The sequence below is a fragment of the Emys orbicularis genome, chromosome 1, assembly GCF_028017835.1.
Source record: "Emys orbicularis isolate rEmyOrb1 chromosome 1, rEmyOrb1.hap1, whole genome shotgun sequence".
Classification (NCBI taxonomy): Eukaryota; Metazoa; Chordata; order Testudines; family Emydidae; genus Emys; species Emys orbicularis.
The window spans coordinates 227,525,341-227,539,573 of NC_088683.1; the positions used below are offsets into that span (position 1 = coordinate 227,525,341).

At 44.8% G+C, this 14,233-nt stretch overlaps 1 protein-coding gene across 1 annotated transcript in view; it reads left to right on the forward strand.

The window, feature by feature from the left end:
• The window catches only part of SH3KBP1 (SH3 domain containing kinase binding protein 1), a 368,936-nt gene that overhangs the window by 336,344 nt on the left and 18,359 nt on the right, over positions 1–14,233 (forward strand). The gene's annotated exons all lie outside the window — the stretch shown is intronic.

Below are 14,233 nucleotides of genomic sequence, written 5' to 3' on the forward strand. Positions count from 1 at the left end.
GAGAACCCCCTGCAGGAGCAGGAGGAGGAGCACCAGCAGTAGCCAATCATAGGTGGCTTAGCTTGGTTTCATGATGCTACTAAGTGCTAGTGCACAAAGTGGTGCTTCAGCACTGTCCTGGCCCCCTGGCACTGGGAATTTTGAAGCCTTTCTAATCTGCACCTGCACACTCCCACTCTCAGTAAGGTTCTGCTATACTCTATGTCAGAGAGGTGTTGAGTATTAGCACACAAATTATAACCGAGTTGCCATTGCTTGAGCTTCACTAGATTGATATTGTACATTCAGTTAATGTTGTATGTCAGAAAGTTAATTTTAAATAGATGCCAAAGAGGCTCGTCTTCACTAGCAAATTGTATTGAGTTGGAAGGTAACCTTGAGAAGTTAGCTAAGTTGATGCTGACCGCAACTTTGCAGTCTGTATAGCCAGGGACACATGTTCTACATGGAGTTAGATGGTCATGGATAAACTCTAGGCTCTAATTTGGGTTTATCCATTAATGTCGTGTCCCTCTCTACACAGACTGAAAAGTTGTGGTCAGGATCATCTTAACACGACTCCTCAGGGTCATATTCCAACTTGATGTAATTTGCTAGTGAAAACAAGCCCCCAAGGTATGCAAAATAAATTGCTTATCTGCAGTCATAATGAACTGTGAGATACTAATTGATGGAATATGTTTGATTGTATGGCTGTCTTTTTAATTCAGTTCAGTAAAGTGGAGGACTGGTTTTACAGCTATTACCACCTCGCTTACAAAATATAATATTTTAGTTATAGTTACAGTAAGGAACATGAAAAACAAACCACCCCCCTTTCCTCCTCACTTCTTGTTTTTTTTTTTTCCTCCCTTCCCTCCCTCCCATTTTTAGTGATGCCTTTCTTTTCCTTTCCACTCATATTTCATCAAGCTTTTCCCATTTACATCTCTTTACCATGGGTAACTCTTCTTCACTTGATGAGGGTAAGGCTTTTTTCCATCTCTTTTCTATCCTGATATTTACCTTAGCTAAGAATGAATAGCATGCATTCTGTGGAACTACTGTTGTGCATTTTGGTGATAGATATTTTCTAATTGCGAATGGGTAGATAGTGGACTGTGATGGAAAATATTGCACTATAATATTGCAACAATCATTACAATTTCTTATAAACCCTCTCTATGGAATTTTATTGGGTTATCTGATGTATATGTTTTATGCGTACACTATCAATCAACACCTGGTTTCTGTTTATCAGGTCTTTATATTCAAATGGTGCCGTCATAAAGTATAATACATACATTTCATTGTGGCATCATTACATATTACACAACAGAAGGACCATTTAGTAACATCTTTGAGCTGTTATCTAGTGTGAAGTAAAATATATAAAGTGGGGTTGTCAAAAACACCCATTGACTTTCAATAGACTCATGTACCTACGTCACTAAGGGTTTGCCTGCATGGGAAATATTTCCAGTTATACCAGTATAATATATATAATTCCATCTGTGGATACTCTTATTCCAAAATAAAAGTGGCCTGTTTCAGCTGAGCTTAAACCAATTCCAAAGCAACATAAGCTAAAGCAGAAAAAGGCACTCTTATACCAGTGTTACAGACCTCCTGGGGCTTGGACTCTCTGTCTGATACCCTTCTTGGAAGTGGGACACTATGGTCCAGCCACCCTGGTCTCCCAACACTTCCCAGGAGCTAAAGCACACCCCTTTCCCAGAGCTCAATCCTCATGGGCACTCTAGTTTATAATTTAACCCTTGATTGTCTTAGGCCAGGTCTACACTACAGACCTATACCCGTATAACTAAGTTGCTCAGGGGTGTGAAATATCCACACTGCTGACCGACATAGTCATACCGACCTAACACCCCGCATAGACAGCACTACGTTGGCGGGAGAGCTTCTTCCATTGACATAGCTACCCCCTCTTGGGGAGGTGGATTAACTACACCAGTGGGAGAGCTCTCTTCTGTTGGGGTAGAGCCTCTTCATTACAGCACTACAGCAGTGCAGCTGCATCAGTGCGCCGATGCAGCGTGCTAAGTGTAGCTTTGCCCTGACTTTGGATTTCTAAATCATTCACTCTTTACTCTATACAGCACAAAAGATATATACAGATCAATGCAAACTAAGATACCCTGTGGGCAATTCTTTGCCTCAATTTCCTCAACACTCTTGAGCAGTGGTCCCCAACCTTTTTGTGGCCAGTAGCACGTTCATGTTTTCAGAAGAGTGTGGCGGGAGCCAACAGTTTTTCAAGGCTTATTTTGTATTTGTACATTAAATAATACAAAAATCATATTTAATATTACATAATATATGAATCCATAAGATAAAAAAGGTAATTTTACATGTAATAGGTATTAATTAAATTATTCGGCAATTACTCTTTCACCTTACCATGTGAATTTGCTCTTTTTTATCTACCTGTAAGAAAAATAAAGTAGTTTTTACAAAATAAATATCAAACATTCGGTCCATTCTGCAGAGGCGGAGCGTTTTGTTTGTTTGTTTGTTTGTTTTTGGTGGCAGTTCTGGGCAGTGCAGAGAGAAGCCTGAGAGAAGCCACAAGGACAGAGAACACCGGTGCCCGCAGCACTCTGTCCCCAGCAGGCACAGGGCCCTGGCTTCTCTCCCCTGCTGGGCACTAGGCGGGCCATGCGCCTGCCGGGGGCAGAGAGCACCAGCGCCCGCAGCCTGCAGCCCCGGAGTTCTCTGTCCCCAGCAGGCACGGGGCCCTGGCTTCTCTCCCCTGCTGGGCACTAGGCGGGCCATGCGCCTGCCGGGGACAGAGAGCACTGGCGCCCGCAGCCTGCAGCCCTGGAGTTCTCTGTCCCCAGCAGGCACGGGGCCCTGGCTTCTCTCCCCTGCTGGGCACTAGGCGGGCCATGCGCCTGCCGGGGACAGAGAGCACTGGCGCCCGCAGCCTGCAGCCCCGGAGTTCTCTGTCCCCGGCAGGCGCGGGGCTGAGGCTTCTCTCCCCTGCTGGGCACTAGGTGGTCGCACATAAATGCCCTGGCGGGCACCCGCAGCCACCACATTGGGGACCACTGCTCTTGAGCATTCTTTGAGATTTGGTCAGTGTTTTTTCAGAGTTTCATGTCCCCTCTCCTGGACCTCACTCGTCCTGCTCAAGCGTCTCTTCTGAAATCATAGAGACTCCTTCCACTTCTGCCCAAGCTCCCTTTGCATTTCTGACCCTCCCACTCTCTGTGGTTTTAAAAGCCAGCACTAATACCTTCGTTCTTTACTCTTATTTTCCTTCCATTTTGCACACAAGTTGGAAAGAACTGGTTTTTCACCTAGGTTGGAACAACCTCATTGTTCTGTTAGGGTAGACTTATTCAGTTGTTGATGGTCCTCAATGATTGTCCCATTCAGAAGCAGACACCCTGGCACCAGTCCCCCTCTCCTTACCACAAGAAATATGATGCAAGAATACAGCAAAGTCAGCCATACGGGCATAAACATACAGAGGGGCCATAGCATCAAACAGAATTCATACAGTGTACATAGACAGGTCTCCCAAACCACCACAATTGGAATAAGAGGGCCACTAGGGGAAGTTATACTGGTATAACTATAGTGGTTTAAATTCAAACCTTGTATATATGGCAAAGTACCAGTACAAGGTAAGGCATTTTTTCTTAAAAATTCCACCCATAGTTCTTAGATCCTGGACCAATAAACGTCAGTCTACTAGCTCTCAGAAATATGATCTATTTTATAACAATGATAATTTTTGAGGGCTAGTAGATTGACAAAAGAAAACTGCTAGCAAATTTGGTAATTTAAAGGATAAAGCTCTAATTTTAAAAGTTTTATGGATTTGAACTATGTAATTTAAACTGTAATCTGCCAGTAAATACTGTTAAAATATATACAGCAGAATCACACAATAATCCACACAAAATAGTAGTCTCTGTACCTTCCAGCAAATAATGGACTGCATGTACACAGTATTGCCAACCCCCAATGTTCAAAAATCATGAGTCAGGTTCACCAAAAATCATTAGATTGGCTTTAAAATCATGAGATTATGTACAAATGATACATTTGGTGTTTGTTTGTTTTTAAATATGCCTTCTGCTTTTTGAGCCTTCACTGGGAGTCACATTTGAAGCTTTCTCCACAGCAACAAGGGCTAGAAACTTACTTTTACTTTAAGAATCAAGGCTAAAATCCACTTGACTCCAGGAGCTGGGGCTTTAAGGAAAACCATAATTATCATGAGACTCATGACAAAATCATGAGAGTTGGCAACACTGCGCACAGTTCATGCATGCATCTAAGAGAACACAATCTGTTTCAATGTTTATCCTGTCTTTTTATACACTTTGCTCTGTAGTATCTTAGCTATCTCTAATATTACTAACAAAAGACACCTAAGTACTCATTGATTGCTACTGAAAAATGTAGCACTGGCATGAGATTTATTAAGAGATATTCTATAAGGTAACAGAAGAAAGCTCTTTTTTCAGAGCTGTGGGGAGATATGATCTTGAAATATGGTAAATCAGTAGTTATCAAACTATGGTCTGAGGAACACCTGCTAGCGAGTGATGGAGAGCTGACTGGCACATGCTGCCAGCTCTGCTCCTTTTTTTCCACATGCTAAATTGCATTAAGACAGTTAAAAATACACTTATAAGCTCTTTTCTTCGTAGTGAATATCTAGTTGCCACAGTGCTGATATACATTCATAAATGGGAGGGGAGATGGTCAGTGTGGAAGGGAGGGGAAGTGGCAGTGAAATGATTTCCCTCATAAGATATGGTCCACACTATGTAAAAAGTTAGAGAACCCTTGAAGAAAGAGTTATGAAACAGGTAGTCCTGTGTTTAAATCCCAGGTAAGTCATTAGCTCATTTTGTGACTTCAGGCAAATAACTAGACCCCCTTGTTCCTTGGCAATCTCATCTGTAAAACTTGGAAAAAGTAGTACTTCACTGAATACCAGATGCTGAGGGCAAAATGAGAGTTATAGTGAAGAGAAATCCACCTTAGGTTGGCATCCCCCAACACAATGCTGTACATATTCATTCTAACACAGTTATAGAAAGCGGCCAGAATTAATAGAATTTCAGTGGTACATTACGCTGTAATACTTACGTTAGCTAACTGAGGATTACCCATAACCATAGCTTTGAATTGTAAATATTGTAAGCAGGGAGATAATAATAATCCATGAAATAATTAATTAACTCCCTAGCCCTACAGGGCAAGGAAAATGGTAAAACAGAAATGTAAACCACTCTCTCTGTGTGTCAAGTTGTCTAAAAGCAACATACCCATTTCTTCTAGCTTAGCTCAGTTTTCTTGACCTCTAAATACTTGCTCGGCATCTTCTGAATCTTTAAAAGTAAAAACTTGATGAGAGCACTGACCCAGAGCTTTGCAGGGTACCATACGGCAACTTTCAGCATTCAGTTTTCAACTATCCAGGGGTATGTCTACACTACGGGATTAATCCGAATTTATATAATTCGAATTTTGGAAACAGATTGTATAAAGTCGAATGTATGCGGCCACACTAAGCACGTTAATTTGGTGGTGTGCGTCCATGTACCGGGGCTAGCGTCGATTTCTGGAGCATTGCACTGTGGGTAGCTATCCCATAGTTCCCGCAGTCTCCTCCGCCCATTGGAATTCTGGGTTGAGATCCCAATGCCTGATGGGGCCAAAAACATTGTCGCGGGTGGTTCTGGGTATATCCTCTCCCCTCTCCAGGGAAGCAACGGCAGACAACCGTTTCGCGCCTTTTTCCTGGGTGAACAGTGCAGACGCCATACCACGGCCCGCTCAGCTCAAGACAGCAGTCATGAACATTGTAAACACCTCGCGCGTTATCGTGCACTTTATGCTGAACCAGAACCTGCAAAACCAGGCGGCGAGGAGTAGGCTACGGCAGCGCGGCAGCAAGAATGATGAGGATATGGACATGGAATTCTATCAAACAGCGGGACCCGGTGCTTTGGAGTTCATGCTGTTAATGGGGCAGATTATAGCCGTGGAACGCCGATTCTGGGCCCAGGAAACAAGCACAGACTGGTGGGACCGCATAGTGTTGCAGGTGTGGGACGATTCCCAGTGGCTGCGAAACTTTCGCATGCGTAAGGGCACTTTCTTGGAACTTTGTGACTTGCTTTCCCCTGCCCTGAAGCGCCAGAATACCAAGATGAGAGCAGCCCTCACAGTTGAGAAGCGAGTGGCGATAGCCCTGTGGAAGCTTGCAACGCCAGACAGCTACCGGTCAGTCGGGAATCAATTTGGAGTGGGCAAATCTACTGTGGGGGCTGCTGTGATGCAAGTAGCCAAAGCAATCACTGAGGTGCTGCTACGAAAGGTAGTGACTCTTGGAAATGTGCAGGTCATAGTGGATGGCTTTGCTGCAATGGGATTCCCTAACTGTGGTGGGGCGATAGATGGAACCCATATCCCTATCTTGGCACCAGGGTACCCAGTACATAAACCGCAAGGGGTACTTTTCAATGGTGCTGCAAGCACTTGTGGATCACAAGGGACGTTTCACCAACATCAACGTGGGCTGGCCAGGAAGGGTTCATGATGCTCGCGTCTTCAGGAACACTAATCTGTTTAAACGGCTGCAGCAAAGGACTTACTTCCCGGGCCAGAAAATAACCGTTGGGGATGTTGAAATGCCAATAGTTATTCTTGGGGACCCAGCCTACCCCTTAATGCCATGGCTCATGAAGCCATACACAGGCAGCCTGGACAGGAGTCAGGAGCTGTTCAACTACAGGCTGAGCAAGTGCAGAATGGTGGTAGAATGTGCATTTGGCCGTTTAAAAGGTCGCTGGCGATCTCTACTGACTCGCTCAGACCTCAGCCAAACCAATCTCCCCATTGTTATTTCTGCTTGCTGTGTGCTCCACAATCTCTGTGAAAGTAAGGGGGAGACCTTTATGGCGGGGTGGGAGGCTGAGGCAAATCGCCTGGCTGCTGATTACGCGCAGCCAGACACCAGGGCGATTAGAAGAGCACACCAGGAAGCGCTGTGCATCAGAGAAGCTTTGAAAACCAGTTTCATGACTGGCCAGGCTACAGTGTGAAATTTCTGTTTGTTTCTCCTTCATGAAAGCCCGCCCCCTTTATTGACCTCATTCTCTGTAAGGAACCCACCCTCCCCCTTCCCCCAGCTTGCTTTCAAAGGAAATAAAGTCACTATCGTTTAAAAATCATGTATTCTTTATTAAGTGATTATAAACATAGGGAGAGAACCGACAAGGTAATCTGGGTGAGGTTTGGGAGGAGGATAGGAGGGAAGTAAAAGGCCACTGAAAAAATTCAATATAATGACAGCCTTTTCGTTGGGCTGTCCACTGGGGTGGAGTGGGAGGGTGCACGGAGCCTCCCCCCCCCCCCCCCCGCGTTCTTACACGTCTGGGTGAGGAGGATATGGAACATGGTGAGGGGGGAGGGAGGTTATACAGCGGCCGCAGCGGCAGTCTGTTATCCTGCTGCCGTTCCTGAAGCTTCACCAGACGCCGGCGCATGTCCGTTTGATCACGCAGCAGCCCCAGCGTTGCAGCCTGCCACCTCTCATCTCGAGTGTCCCTCATGACCTCACGTTCACTGGCATCTTTCCTAAATTTAGATACCGTGTCCTTCCACTCATTCAAATGAGCTCTTTCATTGCGGGTGCATTCCATTATTTCCGTGAACATCTCGTCTCACGTCCTCTTTCTCCGCCGCCTTATCTGAGATAGCCTTCGGGACAGAGGAGGGAGGCTTGAAAAATTTGCAGCTGCTGGAGGGAGGGTTGAAAAAAAGGAGAGAAGTTTTTAAAATGATACATTTTACAGAACAATGCTTATACTCTTTCACGGTGAACAACACTATTCACATTACATAGCACATGTGATTTCAGTACAAGGTCGCATTTTCCATCTTAATATTGAGTGCCTGTGGCTTTGGTGTTAGAGATCACAGACGCAGGTCCGGGCAACAGAATTCAGCTTGCATGCGGCCATGGTAAGCCATTGTCTTTCGGCTTCTGCGCCTTCCTTTCCCACATACCAAGCAAAGCCCGTTGACTGCTGCGGTTTTCCTGTTAACCTTCAGCAGCAGAAAACAAACTAACCCCCCCCATCCAATTCTCTGGGATGATCGCTTTATCCCTCCCCCCACCGCGTGGCTGGTATCAGGGAAGATCCCTGCTAGCAAAACGCGAAAAGCTCAGGGCCAATTCCCCCCCCCCCCCCCCCCGCGCTTGGCTAACTGCAGGGAAGGATTTCTTTTCAGCCACAGGCAAACAGCCCAGTAGGAACGGCCACCTCTGTCCCCTTAATTAAATTCCCGTATTTCAACCAGGTTACCATGAGCGATATCACTCTCCTGAGGATTACACAGCGAGATAAAGAACGGATGTTGCTTGAATGCCAGCAAACACCAGGACCATACGCTGCCAGGCTTTGTCAGGCAATGATACCAGATTACTTGCTGCAAGCATGGCGTGGTCAAGTGTCCTACCACGGAGGACGGAATAAGGCTGCACTGCCCAGAAACCTTGTGGCAAGGCTTTTGGAGTACCTCCAGGAGAGCTTCATGGAGATGTCCCTGGAGGATTTCCGCTCCATCCCCAGACACGTTAACAGACTTTTCCAGTAGCTGTACTGGCCGCGAATGTATCCCAAGTCCTCAGGGCAAAGTAATCATTAAAAAACGCTTACTTTTAAAACAAGTTTTATATTTTAAAAGGTAAACTCACCTGAGGTCCCTTCCATGGGGTCATGGTCTTGGATACTGGGTTGGGAGGGTACTTCATTCAGGCTGAGAAAAAGATCCTGGCTGTTGGGGAGAACGGACTGCTGGGTGCTCTCCGCAAGCTCGTCCTCGTCCTCCTCCTCCTCCTCCTCTTCCCCATCCGCAGAATCCTCAGGTGTAGCTGATGAGATTATCCCCGCCTCGGAATCCACGGTCAGAGGTGGGGTAGTGGTGGCGGGCCCCCCCCCTAGAATTGCATGCAGCTCGGCGTAGAAGCGGCATGTCCGCGGCTCTGACCCGGAGCGACCGTTTGCCTCCTTTGTTTTTTGATAGGCTTGTCTGAGCTCCTTGACTTTCACGTGGCACTGATCTGAGTCCCTATTGTGGCCTCTCTCCATCATGCCCTTGGAGATTTTTTCAAAAGTTTTGGCATTTCGTCTTTTCGAACGAAGTTCTGCTAGCACTGAATCCTCTCCCCATATAGTGATCAGATCCAGTACCTCCCGTACGGTCCATGCTGGTGCTCTTTTTCGATTATCGGCCTGCATGGTTATCTGTGCTGATGAGCTGAGCTATCTGTGGTCACCTGTGCTCTCCACGCTGGGCAAACAGGAAATGGAATTCAAATGTTCGCGGGGCTTTTCCTGTCTACCTGGCCAGTGCATCCGAGTTCAGATTGCTGTCCAGAGCGGTCACAATGGTGCACTGTGGGACAGCTCCCGGAGGCCAATACCATCGAATTGCGGCCACACTAACCTTAATTCGAAATGACAATATCGATTTTGGCACTACTCCGCTCGTCGGGGTGGAGTACAGAAATCGATTTTAAGAGCCCTTTATTTCGAAATAAATGGCTTCGTTGTGTGGACGGGTGCAGGGTTAATTCGATTTAGCACTGCTAAATCTGAATTAAAGTCATAGTGTAGACCAGGCCCAGGATTCAAGATAAAATCTGAAAAGGCAGATATTTACTTTAGAAAAGAAAGTAATCTAATTACCGTCTATTGGAGCCTTTGGTATCCAAATCCTTTGTACCAAAAGCAAGAGACTGAGTTGGCAGAAGTCTCACATACAATCCATGTTATTCTAAATGCAGTAGATTTAGAAACAGGAAGCTTTCCTGATAAAATTGAATGAATCAGATCTGAACTGGAGTTCAAATGGAGTCAGTTTGCATTTCAATATGGACAGGGGTCTGCTACTCCGACTCATGCTAAGAAACCAATGCGGGACTCCTTCCCAGAGTAAGGTACTACTCAGGATGAGTAAAGGGTGGGAGAATCTGGCCTGTTGTATAGAAATACATAGATAATAATCTTAGTTTTCTCAGAGTCCTCAACAACACTTAGGTTCTTCATTTTTTTAAATTAACAACTGTATTTACTGTATTTGCATTAATTAACATACAACATATTTCATCAATCTCTATCTCATCCGCCATATATGGACTTTTCATGTTTATTTTCTTTCAAGATTTCAGTATCCATGATACTATAAAAATATGGATTCTACTATCTATTGATCACTTTTCATTATTAATTTTCAAGGTGAAATCACTTTGCTTGTTTCTTCCAAAGCACCAACGAGCTGAATCCAAAGGAAGAAGAAGAAAAAAAAAAGAAAAAAACAAACAAACAAACAAACAAAAACTTATGAAACAAGCTTAAACCCCTCACCTATTTCTTGTCAAATCAGTAATTTTAAAATTGCTTAATGACTTAATTTTTTTTTTCCTTTTTGAGGAAAAAAAAATCCCTTGCAGGCTGAAAACTTGTATCCTAAGTTTTTTCACCTGGCTCTGTTTTGAAAACAATAACATTTTTACACACACACACTCCTTAAAAGATATTGTAATGGGAAAACTACTCTTGATTTCCAGGCCAATTTACCTGAGAATATTTCTTGCACAGCTGAGTTTTTCATTCTAACCAACTATGCTGGGACAGCAAACAGAACACTTTAAAGAAGATTGTGCTGCATTAGTACACTGCCACAGGGTGGCTGGCCCTGTAAATGAAACAGGCCTGGTGTCAGAGCAGGTGCTCCCAGTTTGGCCAATTAAGAGAGTGGGGCAGCACCTGGGGCTATAAAAGGTCAGGGAGAATGTGGGGGAGGGGGAGTTGAGACCCTGTTTGAGAGAGACCCGGAAGTTAGGAGACTGGAGGCATTGTCTTGGGAAAGCTGCAGAGAGCTCTCTGGAGGCACTCCCTGGTGAGAGGGAGGGATTATCAGAAAGCCAGTGGTGGGGCTGGCCTGCTTCAAGAGCTAGTGCCAGCTGGCTGAAAAGGGCTGAAGTCAGGAGTCAGTGCGGTGGCTAGTTGGCCACTCTGCCAGAGCCTGAGCCAGGACACTGAAAGGGCTAGGGAGGCAGTGGAGGTGCTAGCTTGCTCACCTTCATGAGGTAGAAAGCCATGGCCAGAGAGAAGGTGGGAAAGACCTGAAGGCTGAGAGCAGAAGAAGGCAGTGTGAGGCCTATTGGCTCTCTGAGTCAGAAAGCTGCAGGTGGAGGGCAATGGAGGGTTGACGGTTGTGAGTGACCCGTGGTGAGGGACACCAGAGCCACACTAGAGAGCTGGGGTGTGGTGTGGGACACCAGGGCTCTACTTAATATTGTGTCTGGACTATGGATGTGGGACTTGGTGTTTTGACTTATTTTATTATGGTTTATGTTCCTGGGGCATTCTTTTGTAATCAGTTAACCCCACAAGGGCCAACTGTACTCAAAAAGACTGTTTAGACTATTTCTGGGGACTCTGAGGGAGGGAAACTGAGGCAGGTGCATGTGTTATGCCACAGCCTGCTGCAGGAGGGCACTCCAGGCGGGGCTGCCTTATCACATACACTAAGGGACTATTCTGTTCTGGTCGGTCTTCCTGTATTTCGCTGAGTCTAATGCATTACTATCCTCAGTAGTGAAACATTAATGTTAGTGCAGTTATTTATCTGTATAATAGTTATTAGCTAGTTTTCAGTTAAGGAATTTGAAGATTTCATCTGAGTCTTAAGTGAAGCCTACTGCCAGGGCCGGCTCCAGGCACCAGTCCTCCAAGCATGTGCCGCCCTCCCCCGGCGCTCCGGCCGGCCGGGGAGAGCGCGGCCCCGGCCGGGCTCGCCGGGGAGAGCGGAGCCACGGCGGACTCGCCACCCTCCCCCCGGCGCTCCGGCCGGTCGGGGAGAGCGGGGCCCTGGCCGGGCTCGCCGCCCTCCCCTGCCGCGCTCCCCGCCGGGGGGGAGGGGGGGGCGCGGCGGCGGGAGGCTTTTTTGCCTGGGGCAGCAAAAAAGCCAGAGCCGGCCCTGCCTACTGCCCTGATCTTGGTTGGTGTCAGACTAGAGAAGGGAAGGGAAGGGCTGCTTGTGAGAAGAATTTGATCGTTTGCTACCACGGGCTGCTGAATGGCCTGCAGCACAATTAGCAAGACTTTGGATACAGTCACTGCTTCCTTTTACTGTTATGGCATCCAACGTTTCCCAGAACAAGGGAGGTGTACTGTATTCAGATGTAAAACCCCCAAATATAATCTTCCTTAGCTATCTATAAATTCTGTTTTATAAGCACATGCCTGCATTAGCATTTAATGCTGTCATTTCTGCACGCCCCTATATAATGTGTGTACAATATATATCTCGTAAAGAGGAAACCTGGCTAAGAACATTGGGGAAAAAACATTGTAGCATTATATTTCATTGGCAAGAATAATCAGAAAAATAAGCCGTGTAAATAAAAAATTGACCCTAACTGTACAGCATTCTACACTGTGCATTCATACACCAACTCTGCTACCACTGAGACCTGGCTTTAGTTTGAGCAATTGAAGTCTTTGTTTTTCTTGTACCAATTTAATTAATTTTTAATATAATTTGTTCTCTGTGTGTGAATAGTACTTTAGGGCCTGACTCTGAAGTGCTGATCACCTTGGAAAGGGAAGGATTTGAAAGAGATACAAAAAGTCTAAATAAGATCAAAAAAAGGGCAAGGGAGTTCTATAAATGAGTTTGCTATTTTAGACTTGTACAAGTAAGGGTCCTTCTCTTTGGGCTCTGACTTACACTTTAATAGGATTTTATTTATAGTGTCAGTTGGGTTTTTGCAATCTCACTAGTTTGGCAACATATAACAGAAGTTAAATCTTTCCACCCTGTGCTCTCTTCTGTATTTCTCTGTTATAGTCTGTATTTCTCATATAGGCTGTTTGAACTATTTTTCTAGAGATCAGCTGTAGATTCAGAAACTTGAAAAACTGGGCTATTGCTAAAACCCTTCCGTCTATTTCTTGTTAATAGAACCTTTTCATAGAAGTCAGGTTTCACGATGGACAAAACTATTATAAAGCCCATCCAATTTTCTTAATAGTCTTTTTCATTCAGATGCTCACAGCTCTTACTGACTTCAGTGACACATGCATTCAGTGGCTGAATTTGACCCATATGTTTTTACATTAAAATGAACAAAATGTGAATGTTTGATTACTCTGATCAAATCTAGAAACATACATATGATAATAATTCATGAGTAGGATCAGCAGTACTACACTTAAAAAATGGAGAGAGCTGACTTCATCAAATGTGATCCTTTTATATACTAACCAGCACTTTGAATTAATAACGTCCTCCTTTTTCATTGGTTGCTTTCCATCATAGTCCAATTACCTGTAGCATTTAATTATCTTTTATAAGAAAAAAGGAGAGAACAGTGGTGTTTTGTACAAAAGTCACAAGACAGAGAACAGCGAAGCTGTCAATGTGTTTTCTTGGTTCAGTGGTGGAAGAGATGGGAGTCAAGAGGGTCAGAATTTACCTTTATTCCCCATCTTTAAAACTTAGGGCAGAGTTGTATATAGTGGTTAAAACAAATGTCATGGGTTCGAATTCAAGTTGGGCAACTCATTAACTGTGTGATCTTAGACAAGTCTCTTAACCTCATCATCCCTTATCACTTCAGCTGGAAAATTGGATAGAAGTGGGGTATTACTGAAAATCAGATGGCACATTTGAACTAAGATTTCCAGAGAAAATAAATTACACCCGAACAAAAAGCAGCACTAGCACACAAAGGGTAGGTTTCAGATATATGTTGGCTGATTGGACTTTTAAAGTTTAATCCATGCTCTTCCACAGTGGCTCATTGCATCACCTGACCTTTGCAAAGATGAACTTGTAACTTTAGACTGTCCAATCCTGAGTGGCAGAATGTGTAACATGCCACAGTGGCAAGGCTAAGATGTAGGTTAGAAGATCCATCAAAAGACGCGCTAAAGGCATATTCATTAGAGGACGGGCAGTTATTTGTTGTGTGTAGAAAGAGTTATTCCTAAAATGTTCTAAAATTCTGAGGTGAATAACCTTTAGACCTTAAGAGGGTTATTGAAAGTAGTGTACATACCTTCCTTAGGGATTCTGCAGGATATTACTGCCTCAGAGATACACAGTTTAAAATCTAGATCCCATTTAACTCCCAGCCACCAAATCCTCTAAGTACCTGAAATCAGTTTGGCTCTCCTACTTAATG